The following is a 19,760-nucleotide window of genomic DNA, read 5'->3' on the forward strand; positions in this document are numbered from 1 at the left end:
AGGAGGCGCCCTAGGGTTCCCTAGGGGAGGGGCGGCGGCCACAGGGGAAACCCTAGATGGGTTTGGGCGCCCCCACGCCCTAGGAAACTTGCCCCCCAAGCCGGGAGGGGCGGCTGCCCTAGGGGTGGCGCCCCCACCTATGCTGGTTATGTGAGATGGGGTGGGAGGGGCGCATAACCCCTTAGTGGGATGATGTGCCCCCTCCCCTTGGCCCATAAGGCCCGCCAACGCTTGTCGGGGCCTCCGAAACCCCTTTCGGACACGCTGGTCATCACCTGGTACCCCCGGAACAATTCCGGACTCCAATACCCTTCGTCCAATATACCGATCTTCACTTCCAAATCATTCCGGAGCTCCTCGTCACGTCCGGGATCTCATCCGGGACTCCGAACAACCTTCGGTAACCACATACTATTTCCCATAACAACTCTAGCGTCACCGAACCATAAGTCTGTAGACCCTACGGGTTCGGGAACCATGCAGACATGACTGAGACACCTCTCCGGCCAATAACCAATAGCGGGATATGGATACCCATATTGGCTCCCACATGTTCCACAATGATCTCATCGGATGAGCCACAATGTCGAGGATTCAAGCAATCCCGTATATAATTCCCTTTGTCAATCGATATGTTACTTGCCCAAGATTCAGTCATCGGTATCCCAATACCTCGTTCAATATCGTTATCGGCAAGTCACTTTACTCATTCCGTAATGCATGATCCCGTGACTAACTACTTAGTTGCATTGAGCTCATTATGATAATGCATTACCGAGTGTGCCCAGAGATACCTCTCCATCATACGGAGTGACAAATCCCAGTCTCGATTCGTGCCAACCCAACAAACACTTTCGGAGATGCCTGTAGTGCACCTTTAGAGTCACCCAGTTACGTTGTGACATTTGGTACACCCAAAGCACTCCTATGGTATCAGGGAGTTACACAATCTCATGGTCTAAGGAAATGATACTTGACATTAGAAAAGCTTCAGCAAACGAACTACACGATCTTGTGCTATGCTTAGGAGTGGGTCTTGTCCATCACATCATTCTCCTAATGATGTGATCCCGTTATCAATGACATCCAATGTCCATGGTCAAGAAACCATGACCATCTGTTGATCAACGAGCTAGTCAACTAGAGGCTCACTAGGGACATGTTGTGGTCTATGTATTCACACATGTATTGCGGTTTCCGGTCAATACAATTATAGCATGAATAATAGACAATTATCATGAACAAGGAAATACAATAATAACCATTTTATTATTGCCTCTAGGGGATATTTCCAACATTGAATACCCACGGGATGTCAAGCAACAAAAGATAGTAAAGAAGGTTTACACAGGGGCTTAATCTAAAGAGAAACCTTTGAGCGGGGCCCTGCTGCACGTCTGCGCCTGTGTCTCCGTTGTGCCGTATCTTGGAAGCGTGTCGCACGAATAATGTCTGTAAAAACGAAAACTCATGTAAAAGAGTAAGCGTGCGAAAAGTTAGTTATTCTCGATGGATATTAGAGATACGAGATATTTGCCTATTAATGAGGCAAGCCGAATTGTGGGCTTTATGACATGTTTGCAGCCCCTGGTATCATATACGGGGATACATGTACAACACCTAGCTCAGGTTTATCCGGGCTGTTGTGAAAAATGGTGGACTGGACTCGTCTAACCATGTACATGGTCATGACGACCGATCATGCTTCTGGTAGGAGAGGCCTCTTAATGTCCGTCTATTAGAGCCGCCGCATACTGCTCTATCTTTTCGTCAACAGTTATGACGCCACATGGACCGGGCATCTTAAATTTCAGGCAGGCGTAGTTCGGTATTGCATTAAAGCGAGTGAAGCCCGTTCTCCCGAGTAATGCATGATAATCGCTGCTAAAGGGCGCGATGTTAAAGAGTAGGTCCTCGCTTATGAAGTTGTCGGGAGAACCGAATATCACTTCTAATACGAGGGAGCCCCAGCAGTGGGCCTCAACGCCTGGTATCACTCCATTGAAGGTGGCGATATTTTGGCTTATTCTGGATGGGTCTATCCCCATCTTGCGGATGGTGTCTTGATATATCAGATTAAGACTACCTTCGCCGTCCATTAGGACTCGAGTGAGATGGTATCCATCAATTATTGGGTCAAGCACCAAGGCAGCCGATCCTTCGTGCCGAATACTGGACGGGTAGTCCCAGTGATCAAAAGTGATCGGGCAGGCCGCCCAGGGGTTGAATTTGGGGGCGACGAACTCTGTGTGAGTTGCGTGTACCATATTTACCGTTTTGACTTCTGGTGGGAATTTTTTCTGGCCCCCCGTGTTGGGCTGGCGAGGCTCATCCTCGTCTTTGCTTGGTGTGTCCCTTCCCTTGTGTTCAGTGTTTAATTTGTTGGCCTGCTTGAAGACCCAACATTCTCTGTGGGTATGATTAGCAGGTTTTTCGGAAGTGCCATGGATTTGGCACAATCTGTACAGGACTTTATTCATGCAGGATGGTCCCTCTTTACTGCCTTTGAATGGCTTCTTTCCTTGACCGGGTAGAGAGCCCCTGAATCCGGCGTTGACCGCCATGTTGTCCGGACTATCGCCATTCCGACGCTTGTGCTTAGTGCGTCGTGGCTTCCCATTGCCATCCCGAATTTAGGATGTGCCCGGGTCACTGGTCCATCTACGGGCCAACCAGCTGTCTTCGCCCGCACAAAAGCGGGTCATAAGGCTTGTTAAGGCTGCCATCGTCCTTGGCTTTTCTTGGCCGAGGTGTCTGGCAAGCCACTCGTCTCAGATACTATGTTTGAAGGCCGCTAAGGCTTCGGCATCCGGACAGTCGACATTTTTATTCTTCTTAGTGAGGAATCTTGTAACACCCCAAAATTTAACCATGATTTATTGATTAAAATTTTGCCTTGGTAAATTAAACTTTTTTTTATTTTCCTTTGTTTCAGAACCTCTCTTTTCTTCTAAGTTGTGGAGTTTTCACCCCAAATGAAAACTTTTCAAAAGTATTGTTGGACTTATATACCCTCTCAAGAAACATTTCTTTTATCAGTGGAATTATTTATACAAGTATTTTCCCTGAGCTTTATTTCTTTTAAAAATGATTTTTATAAGCTTTAGAGTCTCTTTTGCACTACAACCCTTTGATAAATTTATTTAAAAATCCCCCCAAAATTAGGGGAGGTCAATAGGAGTATATAATTCAATTCTGTGCAAAAATCCACTGGTGTTCTTTGAAAAAATTGAGCAAATCATCCTCTTTTGCTCTCTTGTCCAATTGGGTGTTTTCTACTACAACCCTATTCTATTTTGCTCTAGTGCCCATGAGCTTTTTCCTGCTTATAGTCCTCCCTACAAAACCCTTAAGTCCAAGAGAGTGGACCCATTGCAGTATATTTGGTGCATGCAATGATAGCCTTTACTTTCTGTCCAGAATTGGTTTTCTCAAAAACTTGCACTATCAAGTTTCTAGTCTTGACCAACTAACCTCGCCACCATCGCCTACACCTAAAGAGACACTGGTCTGGAGTTTTTGGCCACCCCAAGAGTTGCCTAGACACTACTAGGAAAAGGGCTATAGATAGGATTGATTCTAATGGCGCACCGTGGAAGCAGTGTGCCACTACTATATACTAATGGCGCACCTGTTTGTGATACGCCATTAGTGTGGAAGACACTAATGGCGCACCGTAAACAGGGTGCGCCACTAGTATGGATTATTTTTTTCCATTTTCCCATACATACTAATGGAGCATCGGGTCCATAATGTGCCATTACTATCTATAACTACTAATGGCGCACCAAGCAGGCAGTGCGCCATTACTGTAAATTTTGTTTTATTCTTTTTTTTTTGCAAAACTACTAATGGCGCATCGTGGCACAGTGAGCCATTACTAGTTTAAACTAGTAATGGCGCACTCAGAGGAGATGCGCCATTAGTATATATACTTATTATTTTTACTTTTTTGCAAAACTACTAATGGCGCACCGTAGGCTGATGCGCCATTAGTAACCAGGGTTACTAATGGCGCATTTTCCTACGGTGCGCCATTAGTAACCTGGGACCAACAAGATATTTTGGACAGCCCACACCTACCCACTCACTTTCCCCACTTCATTCCATCCACCTCCTTCTCCAAGCTTTCGGCCATCTCCTCCTCCTCACCTCATTTCCACCATAGATTCAACAAAATTAAGTGGTGAAATTACCTTTTTTTGATAGGTAAGTAAGGGAAAGCTATCTTCATGATATAGATCTACTTTTTTTTCTCCCTAGCTCGCTCCAACAACGTGCACATGCACTTTTTGTGGCCTAGCTAGATCTATGTATGTTTGTGGTGTTGCATGTGTTTGTGGTGTTGCATATATGTTTGTGTTTGAAGGTACCGGTATTTGAAATATGCGATAGTTGCCAATATTTTGCCGGAATGTTTTGATTCATTTCCGTTTCGGCGAGAATTTTGGCACTATGCATTCTTTTTGGTCCTATTTTTAGGGAAGGTCATGCCAAATTTTTTCTTGGTTCTAACATATCGTTTTGCTCTACCCCGCAGGCGACCATGGTCCGCACGATGACTGAAGGCATCGTGAATAGGTTTTTGAGCTCCGCGAAGGCCGAGATGCTTCAAAAGAACGAGACGGAGATAAGATGTCCATGTCGAAGATGCAAGCTGAAGAGCCTTATTGCGGACCCGGATTCCGGGCAGGTGCGGGACCACCTGCTCTTGCGTGGTTTCATGGATGGCTATCGGTGGCAAGGTGATGAAGATGACTATCAAGTCGTCCATGGCCGGGGCCGGGCAAGAAATGAGGAAGGGCAACAAGACAAGTACCACCGCGGCGAGGGCGGGCGAGAAGACGAAGAATCTCCAGGACATGATCACGACGGTGATGCTGTACACAGTCATCATGTAGAAGATGTCGTACATGATGATGAGGAAGATCAAGACGAAGGGAATGATCATGAAGATGAAGATGCCGGAGCAGACGACGATGGAGGCTGGGTGCAGGACCCTCATATTCAAGAGCTGCTTCTCAAGCGGACGGATAACGCAAGAGCTGCCGCCCGAGAGAAAGCCAAGCTGGATCAACTGGAGATAGACGCGGTTACTCCATTGTATGAAGGATGCAGGCCCGAGGATACCCGCCTGAAAGTAACGCTCATGGCTCTGGAGATGAAGGTAAAACACAAAATGACCGACGCATGCTTCGACGAGAACATGTCATTCTGGCACGAACGTCTTCCCAAGGGGAACAAGTGCCCGACCAGTTTCGAGGAGGCGAAGAAAATCGTGTGTCCTCTGGATTTACCGCACGTGAAATACCATGTGTGCATGAACAATTGCATCATTTATCGGGACGAGCACGCGGAGTCTACCATATGTCCGGTGTGCGGCGTCACTCGATACAAGAAGAGGAAGAAAGCTCCTCGAAAATCGGTGTGGTACTTTCCGATCACTCCTCGTCTGCAGCGGTATTTCGCGGACCCTAAGGTAGCAAAGCTCCTGCGTTGGCACGCGGATAGGGAGGAGAAGAAGCGAGAAGATGACGCAAATGATCCGGAGATAGATAAAAAAGACAAGATGCTGAGTCACCCTAAGGATGCGAGCCAGTGGCAAGCGTTGAACTTCGAATACCCAGAATTTGGGAACGATCCAAGGAACATCGTGCTGGGCGCGAGCACCGATGGAGTCAATCCGTTTGGCAGCCAGAGAAGCACACATAGCACCTGGCCTGTGTTTGTGTGGATGTACAACCTTCCCCCCTGGTTGTGCATGAAGAGGAAGTACATTCACATGAGTATGCTAATTGAAGGGCCGAAACAACCAGGGAACGACATCAATCTGTATCTGGGGCTGCTGAAAGAGGAGCTTGACACGCTGTGGAAAACGCCAGCCAATACGTGGGACGCCGCAGAGAAAGAATATTTCCCTATGAGAGCCGCACTGCTCACGACGGTGCACGACTATCTCGGTTACGGATATCTCGCGGGGCAGGTAGTCCACGGATTTTCTGGATGCGTAAGGTGCATGGATGACACAACGTATCACCAGCTAGATAGAGATCCCGGGTCTTCGAAAACCGTGTTCATGGGACATCGAAGGTGGCTTCGCGACGATGACCCGTGGAGGAAACGCAAGGATCTGTTCGATGGTGAAACCGAACCCCGAAAACGCTCGTGTACGAGGAGCGGCGAGGAAATAGACAAGCTGTTGAAAAATTGGAAAGACTGCCCACTGCCGAGAAAGAAGCGAAAGGCGCCAGAGCCGCTGCTGAAGGTATGGAAAACGAGGTCTGTTTTCTGGGACTTGCCGTACTGGAAGATCCACCGTGTGCCTCACAGCCTTGATGTCATGCATATCACGAAGAACGTGTGCGAGAGTCTGCTTGGTACCCTGCTCAACATGCCAGAGAGGACCAAAGATGGGCCGAAAGCAAGGGCAGACTTGAAATCAATGGGCATCAGGCAGGAGCTTCACGCTAATGATGATGATGATGACGATGATGAGGCGAAGCAGGACACGGAAAGTCGTCGCAAAGGCAAAAAGGCCAAGAAGACCGGAAATGACTACCATCCCGCGTGCTTCACTCTAAGTCAGGAGGAGATCGAGCAGTTTTTCACCTGCCTCCTAGGAGTAAAACTTCCTTACGGTTACGCGGGGAAGATAATCAGATACCTAGACCCAGCGAAGCAGAAGTTCAGCGGGATGAAGTCTCACGACTGTCACCTGCTGATGACGCAGATACTTCCAGTTGCAATCCGTGGGATCATGGACGCGCATGTCCGTGAAACGCTATTTGGCCTATGCAACTTTTACGACGTCTTCTCTCGGAAGTCGATTGGCGTGAGGAAACTCAGAAGGCTACAGGAAGAGATTGTGGTGATACTATGCGAGCTTGAGATGTACTTCCCGCCCGCATTCTTCGACGTTATGGTGCATCTGCTGGTCCATATAGTGGAGGATATCATCCAACTCGGGCCGACGTTCCTACACAGCATGATGCCGTTCGAAACGATGAATGGTGTCATCAAAGGATACGTTCGCAACATGTCACATCCAGAGGGAAGCATAGCCAGGGGCTTTCTGACCGAAGAGTGCATCTCCTACTGCACGAATTATCTAGGCATCGAGAACCCCGTTGGTCTGCTCGTCAACAGGCACCTCGGCAGGCTCGCTGGATGGGGTCGCCATGAGGGTCGCCGCGAAATGCATGTCGACTTCGAGGGTCGACTCGCCGACTTTGAAAGAGCAAACCTAGTCACGCTACAACACATAGACGTGGTCGATCCTTGGGTGGTAGAGCACAAAACCTTTATTAAGAAGACGTACAATGACCAAGGCCAACAGAGAATGGACGGAGATATACTCAAAGAGCACAACTCATGTTTCACGCGTTGGTTCAAGCAGAAGCTTTTGTCGTACCCTTTACATGAGGATTCTTCCGCGGAAGAACAACTCATATTCGCCTTGTCACAGGGCGCCGAGCACAACCTGATGACCTATGAGGCATACGATATCAACGGCTACACATTCTACATCGAGGACAAGGACATGAAGAGCGATGGTTATCAGAACTCCGGGGTAACGATGGAATCCTACACCGGTAACGACAAGGACAGATACTATGGAAGGATCGAGGAGATCTGGGAGCTGAGCTACGCTGGAGAGAAGGTCCCGATGTTCCGTGTCAGATGGGCCAAAAACGTCATAAAAGAAGACCGGTATTTCACCACCATGGTTATACCCGAAGCCAAATCCAAGACCGCGGGCGCAAACGTCACCGCGAAAAATGAGCCATGGGTACTGGCTTCCCAAGTGGACCAATGCTTCTTCATTACCGACCCGCCAAAGCCCAGTCGTGTTGTCGTGAGGAGAGGCAAAAGGAAGATCATCGGAATGGATGGAGTAGCCAATGAGCAAGACTTCGACAAGTACGGCGACCCGAAGATCGAACATGACGACGACGATGAAGTAGCAGCACACACCACAAGAAGAAGCAGGACCACCCTACCTAAAGGACGTCCGTTCCACAGAAGAACTCCGTTTGCGAAAAAGAAGGGCAAGAAGATTGTGAACAGATAGCTAGCTAAGAACGATTGTATTTAAATCGTAGTCTTCATTTCTCGATTGTATTTCATTGGCACTTTTTGATATCATGAATATTTTTAAATTTCATGGGCACATTTTGAATTCATGAGGACACTTGATCTCGATTCCGCCTCCATCTCGATCTCGATCCCCCTCCATCTCGATCGCACCCGCACCCTCCCCCACTAGCTCCAGCCATCGCAACCCTCCCCCGCACCCGGCCCCCCGCACCCGGCCCCCCGCACCCGCACTTTTTGAACATATTTTTTAATTTTTTTTACTATTTTTATAAAAACATTACTGTTATAATTTAAACAAGTTTGAACATATTTAAACACAAATAAATATAAAAAACAGCATTTAAAATGCATAAAAAATATTACTGTTATGATTTAAACAAGTTTGAACATATTTAAGCACAAATAAATATAAAAAACACCATTTAAAATGCATAAAAAAATATTGGGGATCCTGGGAATCGAACCCAGGACCTCCTGGTGTGTGTGCTGCATGCTGACCAGTTGGGCTAGTGGGTGGGTTCTGTTGTAGATAGGGTTGGGCTGTAGATATGGATACTGGGCTAGATTAAAACAAAATTCTAATGGCGCACCGAGGGGTGGTGCGCCATTAGAACAGTCGTACTTATGGCGCACCGACATGTGGTGCGCCATTAGGAAGCTTCCCTCCACCTATTCCCCTCTGGCCTCTCTCCCTCCCTCGCCAGATCCCCCCCCCCCACTCGACCTAACTTTGCCCCCGCGCCGTCGCCCCCGCGCCGTCGCCCCCCGAGCCAGAGGAGACGACGACTGCCTCTACCTCAGCTCAGCCAGGCCACGCGACGCCGAGCCGAGCGCCGCCTACCTCGCCGTCCCCCCTCCGCCCGCGCCCACGCCCTCGACGTCCTCCGCCCAAGCCGAGACGCAGAGACAGGCGAGTGGAGGGGCCCACCGCATGTCACCGGAGCTTCAACGCCCAGCCGCTGCCGGAGCTTCAACGCCGGCGTCTTCCTCCATTCCTTCATCCCCTCCCCCAGGTGATTCCTCCCTTCTCCTCCATCCCCTCACCTGCAAACCCTAGGGTAGGCCTGGCTTTCCGGTGCTGTTAGCCAACCAATCGCTTGATGCCTACGTACCATGCTGTGTTTTGAGTTTAAGATTTATATAATTGCAGACCCCTGCAAAACTACAACAACCAAATATAGGTAAATAAAAGACAAAGTGGGTGATCTCAACACTGGAAAAAAGGTTTATTATATCAGGCAAGCAAACCGATTTAGTACTCTAGTACACACCACATTTGTGTCCAGATACATTCTAGACTGGATTCATGTGAAATGAAAATTGATTTGATATTGAATTGTACTTAGAAATACAATTGCATTGGCCAAAGAAAAGCAGGTCACCTCTTTTAACCGAAGAAAACACCAGTTCATTATAAGCTGACGAAACTTCCAAAGGCTTTGGTCTGACAGTAACTGCAATTTTCAAATAGAAGTGTATGACAGAAAGATTTCCAAACCAGTGTCTTCTCCCTTCTCTAAGAAGGGAATCCATGTAGCAGAGGAGAAAAGCAAAACAATCAAGGATCTGGAGTCTGACTATAGTTGCATATATAAGATATAACTTAGAACTTGGTGTTTTCATCTAAAATTATTGAAACTATCGGGAAAAATGCAGATAGGTAGCAATAAAGTGATATATCCAAAAGCTCAATTTGTATATTAGGTATGAAGACCTCTATGTGGATGCTAACAAACAACGACTGAAATAGCAAAACTGTAATGCCATGCAAGTTCTGGGCAGGACAGTATACAGATTTGTAAAATGCAAGTGGATTTTGGTGCCAGCGTTCGTGTAGTACTCTGCATTAATAAATCTAACTATATGAGCTCTCAATACTTGTGTAATATGATTGCTTTTGGGCGGTTTGAAGACATGTTGAATCGGGTTTATGTGTTATTTAGGATGAACTCCTTGCACTGCTGTTAAAGCCTAACTATATTGCTGATGTTACTTTTATGTATACATATTGTTTTTGTTAATACTTGTGTAATATCATTTCTTTATTTTTGTTAAGTCCGGGCACGGGGTGCAGGACGACGACCGCGGCCGCCGGCCTTCCCACGGCCAACTGAGGCATCCCTTCGACGACGCCGCCGCTGCCGACCCCGACCCCAACCCCGACCCTGACCCCTCCGGCGACCGGACGCGCCTGCCCAGGTACCTCTCCTCCTTCCTCCTTCCTCCCTCTCCATCCTTCCTCCCTCCCCAACCTATGCATGGTGAAGATGAGTTCAGTTGACTAGGCAGGAAGTTGCTGCTTCCAAATGCTTTTTCTTTTCTAGCTTAAACTACCACGAATGGTTTGCTGCAATTGCTTCATGGAAGAATCTAAACTGTTTACATGGCAGTGTGTGATACAACTCTTCAGGAGGCTATAAGCATGCAAGTTGCTCAACCTCTGGACATTGTTCAGTTGCAAATGCATCTGAAGTAGATTGAGATTTCATTCTGCTTCCTTGTGCTCTATGTAGAATGCTTCTAAATTTCCTGTTTTGTCCAACTGCAGTTTCTTGAATTAACTTGCTATGCATTAGGTTGGTCTCACCCTCAGACCGATGCTGGTAATGATATGTATGTGCTATTAGATGCTGGTATTGTTCTAGTTTTAGTTGTGATGGTTTGCTTGTGGGTTTGTTTGACTCAGGTGTTTTAGTTCATGTTTCCATGTACAGATGTTTTAGTTAGTCAACTGAATCGAGTTTGAGATGTTCTGTTTCTGATGGAGTGTTAAAGCAGATGGAGTGTCAAAGCAGTAGAGTTTTCAAAACTAGATCAATTTACTGGCCATTTAGTTACAAGTTTCCTGGGAGTTGTCGACCCTTCTGCCTTTAGTTGTTGCTAGCCTAGAAGTAAGTCTCCTCATGGTTTTACTGGATCATTGAATTATCCCAGAGAGTGAAAGGGCATAAAGCTCTCTAGCTAATTGACTATGCGTGTTCTGTTATAGCTATTTCAGCAAATTGATGTCATCCTCTATTAGCAATGTTGCAATAAGGGAACATATATATCATTAGTAAGGTTAAAAGGAAGTGATCCATCTGCAACTGGTGTTTATTAGTCTTTTTGAGTGAGTTATCTGCATCTGCTCCTTGTGGTGGTGGTTGTTTAGATGGGCAGTAAGAAACCATGCTTGATTTGGGGGACTGAACTTATGCTTATGTATGCCATCAGAAGCAGTTCGAAATCATTATTCTCTCTTTTCCTTGCAGGTTTGGGCAACTTCAGTCGATTGATCTTGAATCCGTTGAGCCTTCACTTAGAGCTGCTACTCATCCATGTAACTCTTCACATTTCCATGTAGGATGGTTGCCTATCACTTACTAGTGTGCTAGTGCCCCTTAGTCCAAAGACTAATAGCTATGACAAAGTATAATTCCTTGTAGTGTTTAAGTATAGGGACAATTGCATTTTTACCCCTAGTTGGTTCCTACCCACGGGTTTTGCCCTTACTTTTCAAGCTTGCTCAGTTTTGCCCTTACTTTTTCCATCGAGGTCCCTCGAATGCCCTTTGACTGTTTGACCAAAACTTTGAAAATTCATAACTAATTCATACGAACTCAGAAAAATGCAAATAAGATATCAAAATGTTCAGATAAACATTACCTTTATGGGCATACCATTTGCATTCATGACAAAAGCATCATTTAAACTACCTGAGGTAATTAATGTTATTAATATTACTAAAAATAAATAGGTGTAGACATTATTTTTTTCATGAATAAAAATTACACGCAAATGTAGGTGATGTTTTCTGAACATCCTGATAACTTATTTGCATTTTTCTGAGTTTGTATCAACTTGTTATGAATGTTCTAACGACTTTGACCATTATTTGGAAACTTCATAAAAAGTTGATATGAACTCAGGAAAATGCAAATAAGGTATTAGGATGTTCAGAAAACATCACCTACATTTGGATGCAATTTTTATTCATGAAAAAAATATTGTTTATACCTATTTATTTTTAATAATGTTAATAACATTAATTACCTTGGGTAGTTTAAACGATGCTTTTGTCCTAAATGCAAATGATATGCCCATAAAGGTAATGTTTATCTGAACATTTTGATATCTTATTTGCATTTTTCTGAGTTCATATGAATTAGTTATGAATTTTCAAATTTTCGGTCAAACGGTCAAAGGGCATTCGAGGGACCTCGATGGAAAAAGTAAGGGCAAAACTGAGCAAGCTCGAAAAGTAAGGGCAAAACCCGTGGGTAGGAACCAACTAGGGGTAAAAATGCAATTGTCCCTTAAGTATAACAAAATTCAGAGAAATGCATGCAGAAGCTAGATCAGTACCAGCTAGCTAGCTAGCTAGTAGTAGTACTACTGCTACTGTTCTTTCCTTTCTTTTTCTCTCTGCTCATAATTTTTTTAAGATTTATCTGTTCATACGATGATATACTAATAATTATAAAGAAAATCTTGGACACCCATGGATTCAAGAGTTAGCTAGCTAGATGATAAGAGGGATGCATGAGAAGCTAGCTACACTGCCATGAACTTTGTTTTTCCTTTTGACAAACACTCTTGTTAACATCAGGAATTAAAAATGCAACATAGAACAAGATATATAGATAGCTGAAAGAAAGAGGTGTGCTTTGAAAGAAAAAATGTGCACCTGCAAGTGAGACTTGACATGTGCCAAGCTAGTAAACAAAATCTGTATATGTACATACTCTCATAAGGTTCTAAGAGATTTTGTAATAAGCTTGATGTTCCTTGTCGTTGACTTATCACCGTTAAACAGAGACCTCTGAGCCATGATCTGTAAAAATACATTTGTCTTTCTTTCTGTGTTTGTACAGACTTGCTAAACTATTGATGATTTTTTGTTGGGAGACATATTATATCTGGAATGGAAGCTCACACAAGTTGAGCTGATTTTTGTCCATATGAAAGCAGAGGACCATATGGTCTGTGGCTGGGTTTTGTCTCCGACCATCGTGTCGTGCTGAATTTGCAGGTACCCCGAGAGGCCCTTGAGTTTGCCGGAATGTCGATTAACTTCCGTTTCGGCAAATTCGGGTACTCCATATGTCCTATTTTCAGCAAAGGTCATGCTGAAATTTTCCGTGAATTTTAGCATGACTTTGCTAAAAATAGGACATATGGGGTACTTGCAACTAATGCATGGGCCGGGCTATCTTAGTACTTAGTTAAGTAGGATCAACTGCCCTGCCATTCTTGCTGCATTAAATCATAGGTGGCAATAGAGCCAAGTGATTAGGCCCAACTTAGCATCGATAAACCCTAGATGATAAACCCAACATAGGTGGCAATAGAGCCAAGATTAGGCCCAACCTAGGGTGCCTCGGCATCGATAAACCCTAAATGATGAAAACTTAACTTGGTTGCCCCGGATGCCTCGGTGTCGATGAGAACCTAAATGATGAAAGCTTAGGCTTTTAGGGTGCCTCGGTGTCGACAAACCCTAAATCATGAGACCATGATCTTGTTCCTGGACAATAACCATCTTTTGGACCAAACTTTTTTCCTATTTAGAGAGAAACATGGCCCACAACGATGAGGCCGGTGGTTCGGGCGGCAAGCAATTCTGGGAGCTGTCCCAAGAGATGGAGGAACAACCTCACCGCTATGATGACGCCACGGAAGACACCGATCCTGATTACACAACCCCTAGTGGCGTCGGGGATGACACCACTGATGGTGCCGCCGAGGATGCCACCACTGATGATGGAGGCGCACACACAGATGGCAGCCAACCGAAGAAGCAAAGGAAGGACCGGCGCCCGAATGCGCTCCGCACCGTCAAGGAGGAATTCACTCAAGTGGACTCCGACGGGAATCCAACGGAGCCCAAACATATAGTCAAGGGGTACTCGGTTCAGCTCGGGTGCATTCTCCGGAGCACCGTCTCGATCAACACCGAGAACATTAGGCATAAGGACCGAGGGAATTTGCGCAACCTCCTCTTCACGAAGCTGCACGAACGATACAAGTTCCCCGCCGAATTTGAAAACACACGCCTCTCAGGGAATAAAGTGAACAATGCCGCCCTCACGAAGATGAGCACGGCCCTGTCTACTTGGAGAAGCGCGGTGAAGAGAATGATTGATAAAGGTGATAGTTATGACAAGATCAAGGCGAAATATCCTTTGATGAGCGAAGATGAGTACAAGGAGTTCAAGATCAAGTGCCAGAGCCCCGCAACCTCTGAATCAAGTCAGTGGGGGAAAGAAATGCGGGAGTTGAACTTAGGGGAACACAAACTCGGTCCCGGCGGTTATAGAGTGGCGGAGCCTATATGGGACAAGGAGGACGCGGAGCGTGCCGAGCAAGGCCTACCGCCCCGCTTCGAGAAATACAGCGGTGACAAGCAGACCAGGAACTCTGTCAGGGCCCGGTACAAGGAGGACCCGATAACAAAGGAGCTTACCACGGATCCGAAGACCAGGGCGCTTGAGCTTGTTCTGGTAAGGAATACACCCCCGCGTAATTAGCTCCATATGGTTGCACTCTAATTAATCCCCAATATTTCTAAATGGTTCATGTTCCTTTTGCAGGACAATGAAAGCAGTAGCGCGGGGTCGTCTAAGAGCTCCCCTTTCGACACCCCTTTAAATAGGGCGTTGAACGTAATGAAAAAGAAGGATAAGCTCGATAAGCCGACGTCAGCTGGTCGTGTGGCCGGCAAAGGCTTGTCCACAAAATGGGGGTCATACTATACCGCTGGTGTGCGGAAGGAGAAAAAGACCAGCTCGGAAAGCCAGATGCGCGAGGTTGAAGAACTCAAGGCACAAGTGGCGCGGAATCCGGAGCTTGTCCATGAGCAAGTGCAACAACAACTTGGAACGATGCTCAACGCCATGGTGCCTACGTTGATTCATGGGCTGACGACGTGGATTGCGGGCAGCCAAAAGGGGCCTCCCAAGGTTCCCAGCTTCACGGCCAGCAACTCGCACAGCGCGGCGGCGGCACCATTGGTGTCTCCGGCGGCGGCGCCATTGGTGTCTCCGGCGGCGGCGCCATTGGTGTCTCCGGCGGCGGCACCATTGGTGTCTCCGGCGGCGGCGCCATTGGTGTCTTCGGCGGAGGCGGTATTCGTGTCTCCGGCACCGGCACGTGCATTGGAGCTTAATGCACCCGGGTGTACGCCGACCGGCACCTCGCCAGCAAGGACCCCCTCCGTCAGTTGCACGCCCGCCGTTGGCGGTGCCTCGACATTAGCCGAGCTCGACGGCATCACGGTAACTAAGCCTCTCGGCCGATGACTTCATCTCCTTGCCTTTGACTGGGCATCCCTGATGCCCTATACATGTTTTTCCAGGGCACCGCCGACGTTCCTTGCACTCTTCTGCACTTCGTGGGCGCCGAGTTGGTCGATGTCGCCAAGGGCAGAATCGTTCAACCGGGCAACCCCATGTTTCACGGTAATCCGATGCCAACCACAATGTATAGGGTTGAAGTGGTCCGGGTGCTGCCAGGCTGCGACGAGCTATTACCTCCAGTTCGACCCGCTGGGGCCAACGAAGAAGATGAGATGACCCTCGGCACCTACGTAAACTTGCCCCTGCTATGGACGAAGAGCCAGATTCATTTGGGGGCGGGGGACACCACCCCACAGACAAGACCGCCAGTCGTGCCGGCGCCAAGCCATGGCAAGAATGCCGCAACGCTACCGGACCTGCCGGACATCCCTATGGCACAGGATCCGGACAGCCCTATGGCACAGGATCCGGACGGCGATGACAACGACGATGGTACATTTACCAAAGTTGATAAGTACTTTGCCGAACATGGGTACGCTGACGAGTTCTGCGGGCCTCTTTCTCAAGAACCCAACCAAGACCACCGCGATCTAGCTGGTACGGCGGAGAAATCCAATTGCAACAAGCGTCGTCTGGCGTTCAGTTCTCAGGACACGCCTCCAGCTCCCGCCTTCACCGAGCCTCAGATAGCTGAGGCGCGAAATATTATCAGCCCCAACACGCTGAAGAAGGCGGTCTGTGAGCAGAACTCGGTCCCATTACAGGAGATCAAGAATAAGGGCCGGAAACGAAAGACTAACAAGGGCGCCGGTGCGAGCCAGCCGGCACCGAGTTCGATCCGTGCTCAGGATGGGCCACCTTCACCTAAGGATATCTCGAGGAGGGTGCATGTGGCGGGTAGGGCGATGCTACCGCCAAATATGCTGAATGCTTCAACCGGTGCTATGCGGAGTCTGCACGACAGTGTTCTGATTTTGGAGAAGCGGCGTCTCAGAGAGAAGGATGTGGCATACCCGGTTTTCGTGGCCAAGGTGCCAGAGAGCAAGGGCTTTGTGGATGGCGACATCGGGGGTATGATCGTCCTGCGGTTTGATGACATCTTTGCAATGTTTAACCTTCATCCGTTGCACTACACCTTCGTTCGGCTGTTTTCGCTGAGCATGCAGATGCGGATCATTAGAGACAATACCCCGGACATCATGATAGTCGACCCCTTCTACATGCGTGCCAAGCACTTGAGCAGCGCTAGGGACCGCCAAGTTGCGAATTCACACCTCGAAGGCGTCATTATGGCAAACGCAGATAAGGATAACTTCCTTGTGCCTTACTTTCCCGAGTAAGTCATCCCTTAACCGCCCCGTAACATATGATTTCTTAGATTTCGATCGTTCTTTTTTTTCTAACATTCCGTGTTCTGTGCAGTGACACACATTGCACACTCATCCTCTTAAGCCCGAAATATTCCATGGCCACGTATTTCGACCCGAACCGTAACTCCATGATAGACTACACAAATGTGAAGAAAGTTCTTGATGATGTTCTCCCCGGCTACGCCCAATCTGGAGGCACCTTCACCAAGCCAGTTCATAAGTACGGCAAGCACATCTTCTCACACAATACGAAGTTCTGCTGCGTCAAGCAGCCGCCTGGCGGTCAGAAGGATGCCTAGTACGCCCTTCATCACATGCGGGCGACCGTAAGGGACCATCATCACCTTCTGCTACCAGATAATCTCAAAGATTGGGCCACGAGCTTGTCGGCAGTCCAGGACGCCGACCTCAGACAAGAATTCTTTCGCATCTAGTCGGAGTTTGCGGACATCATCCATCAAGATGTCCTTCATACCGCGGGGCAGTTCTTCCTTAGATATCAACCGTCCAACAGTGAGATAGATGAAACGCTACAAATGCAGGGTGACAACGACCGTGATTTCATGACCATCACGACAGACGGCGGCTTCACCCGCCCTCCTGTCCGATGAGTTGAGTCGAAAGTAGTGATGTGTAGTTCTGAAACATTGATTGGCTCATGTTGTAATTAAACTTTAATGAATTCGGATGTCTCTTTGGTTTGGACGGTTGTTCAACTTAGATGTAATCGATGCTATTTATTAGTAGGACCATGAATCGTGCTATTAATGTCTTGCTTTTCTCTTCCGATCCTTTTGTTGCATACTTACACATTGCTTATGTATTGTCTGTTGTTTGGCTTGTGCATAGAGATGTCGTCGTATGTCGTGTACAAGGGTAAGGTTCCCGGAGTCTACGATGACTGGGAGGAGTGTCGGAGATAGGTTCACCGTTTCAGCGGTAACAGTTACAAAGGGTACACCACTAGGGCGGAGGCCGAATCTAGATATGCCGCTATCTAGCGGGAGAGAGGAGGGAGCATTGGAGGAACCGGATGAAGACCAGTTTGATCGCGATGATGCTCATCGTGATGACCACAGCTCTCTTCTATGTGATGGTAGTTTAGATGATCGATATCGACTTGTAATGTGAAGGCAAACTCGATACTCGCGGTCTTGAGACTTGTAATGTTTTATCTTTGTCCGGTCTTTTGAATCCGGAGACTAATATGATGAATTGTATTTGGAGACTAATCTTCTATTCTATTTGATGAATCTGATGTTGCTGTGTGCTGCTGTCTATATTCTATGCAATAATATATTTTGTAACCTGTGCAAAAATCAGAAAAGCAAAAAAAATAAAACCTAATATTCATACTAATGGCGCACCACACCAGACACTAATGGCGCACTGTGATCATCACACTAATGGCGCATTAGCTGCTGGTGCGCCATTAGAATGCCAAAGCACATTTGTACATATGGCCCCTGGGAGGCATTCTAATGGCGCACTGCAGGCTATACTAATGGCGCACTACGCGGTGCGCCATTAGAACACCAGATACTAATGGCGCACCAGTAGTGCGCCATTAGAATTTAATTCTAATGGCGTGATGCCAGTGGCGCACCAGTAGTGCGCCATTAGAAGGCAAATTCGGTGCGCCACTAGCATGCCTTTTCCTAGTAGTGAGATGCACATGGCATTCTGTCAAGCACCTTGTATGCATGGTCAGTTTTGGCATAGTTTCTGGTTTGCACATTGGACCTGCTTGCTTTGCCTAACCAGCATGGCTAATGTCTCTACCATAGTCTATAGCCCCAGCCTGCTAAAGCTAATGTGATTTGGAACCCTTTGGCATGCCGTGGCATTTTGCCTAACACGCAGCGTGCATGCTCTGGGCGCGCCCAGAGCGCACATTTTGCACGCGCGTGCACCGAGCCGTCGCGTCTCACTGCCGCCTCCCCGCGCTCGTTCTGGCCCCTCCCCTCGCACAGCCAGCACGCCCGCCCCCTCCCTCGCCACAGAGCCGTCCCTGGAGCCCCATAGCGCCTCCGTCAGGTCGGTCGTGGCAACTAGTGGCCGGCCACAGCAGCCTCTGCCCTGGACGGCGCCGCCCAAGCCACACTCGCTCGCCAGCTGCCCTCTGAAGCAGCTCGAGCTCATCCGCAAGCTCGTTTGCTAGCGCACGTCGCCGCCACGTCACCCTGCCTGCTACAGAACGACGGTTCGCCGGCGTCCTTATCCACGGTCGTAGAACCGACGTAGTCGCGCTATAAATGAAGACCCCCGAACCCGTCCGGACCCTCAAGCAACCTCAAGCCACTCCTCGAAAGCCCCCACGGCCAGCGAGCGACAGCGGGAAGCCTTCTTCCCCATCTTAGGCAAGTTTGGCCGCCGCCACTCTCCGACTCCGTTCGTCGCAAGCAGGCCCTCCCCCGTCCATCCAGCACCACCACCCGACTCCCCTTCATCTTGCGGAGCTTCCCAACCTCTCGGCTTCGACAGGGAAACACAGTAGCCCAAACCCCCAATTCACCCAAAGCTGCCGCCTGCTGCAGAGCTCGCCGCCGGCGACTCCCTCCACCCCCACCAACCTAGCGACCACCGGGAGGACCGTCCTGGACTGGCGGATCCATCCCTGCCATTCGGAGCCCGTGAGGAGTCGCCAATGTCCGGCGTCGATCGTCGGAGCCCCGCCTCTGTTTGGCCAGAGGAGGTAGGAGGCAGGGGCGACTGGTCAAACCTGACCAGTGGGCCCCATGGACCCACTGTCAGTGACCCAGCACCGGTCCACGCTGGCGTAAGTGGAGGCGTAAACTCAAAGTACGTTTCCTACGTGTATCTATTCGAAACGTTTTTTTTTTCTGTTTTTTTAAACAGAAATTTGACTAAACTTTGACTGGCTATAACTTCTTAAATATAACTCCAAATGAGTTGATTCTTTTTCCTACCTCCCTCAAATTTCACCTAGTTTATTTTAAGATTTATTTAACAAATAATTAAGCAAACTTTTTGTACTGTTTTTAAAGTTGTGTTA

This window comes from Triticum aestivum, chromosome 6B, assembly GCF_018294505.1.
Source record: "Triticum aestivum cultivar Chinese Spring chromosome 6B, IWGSC CS RefSeq v2.1, whole genome shotgun sequence".
Classification (NCBI taxonomy): Eukaryota; Viridiplantae; Streptophyta; class Magnoliopsida; order Poales; family Poaceae; genus Triticum; species Triticum aestivum.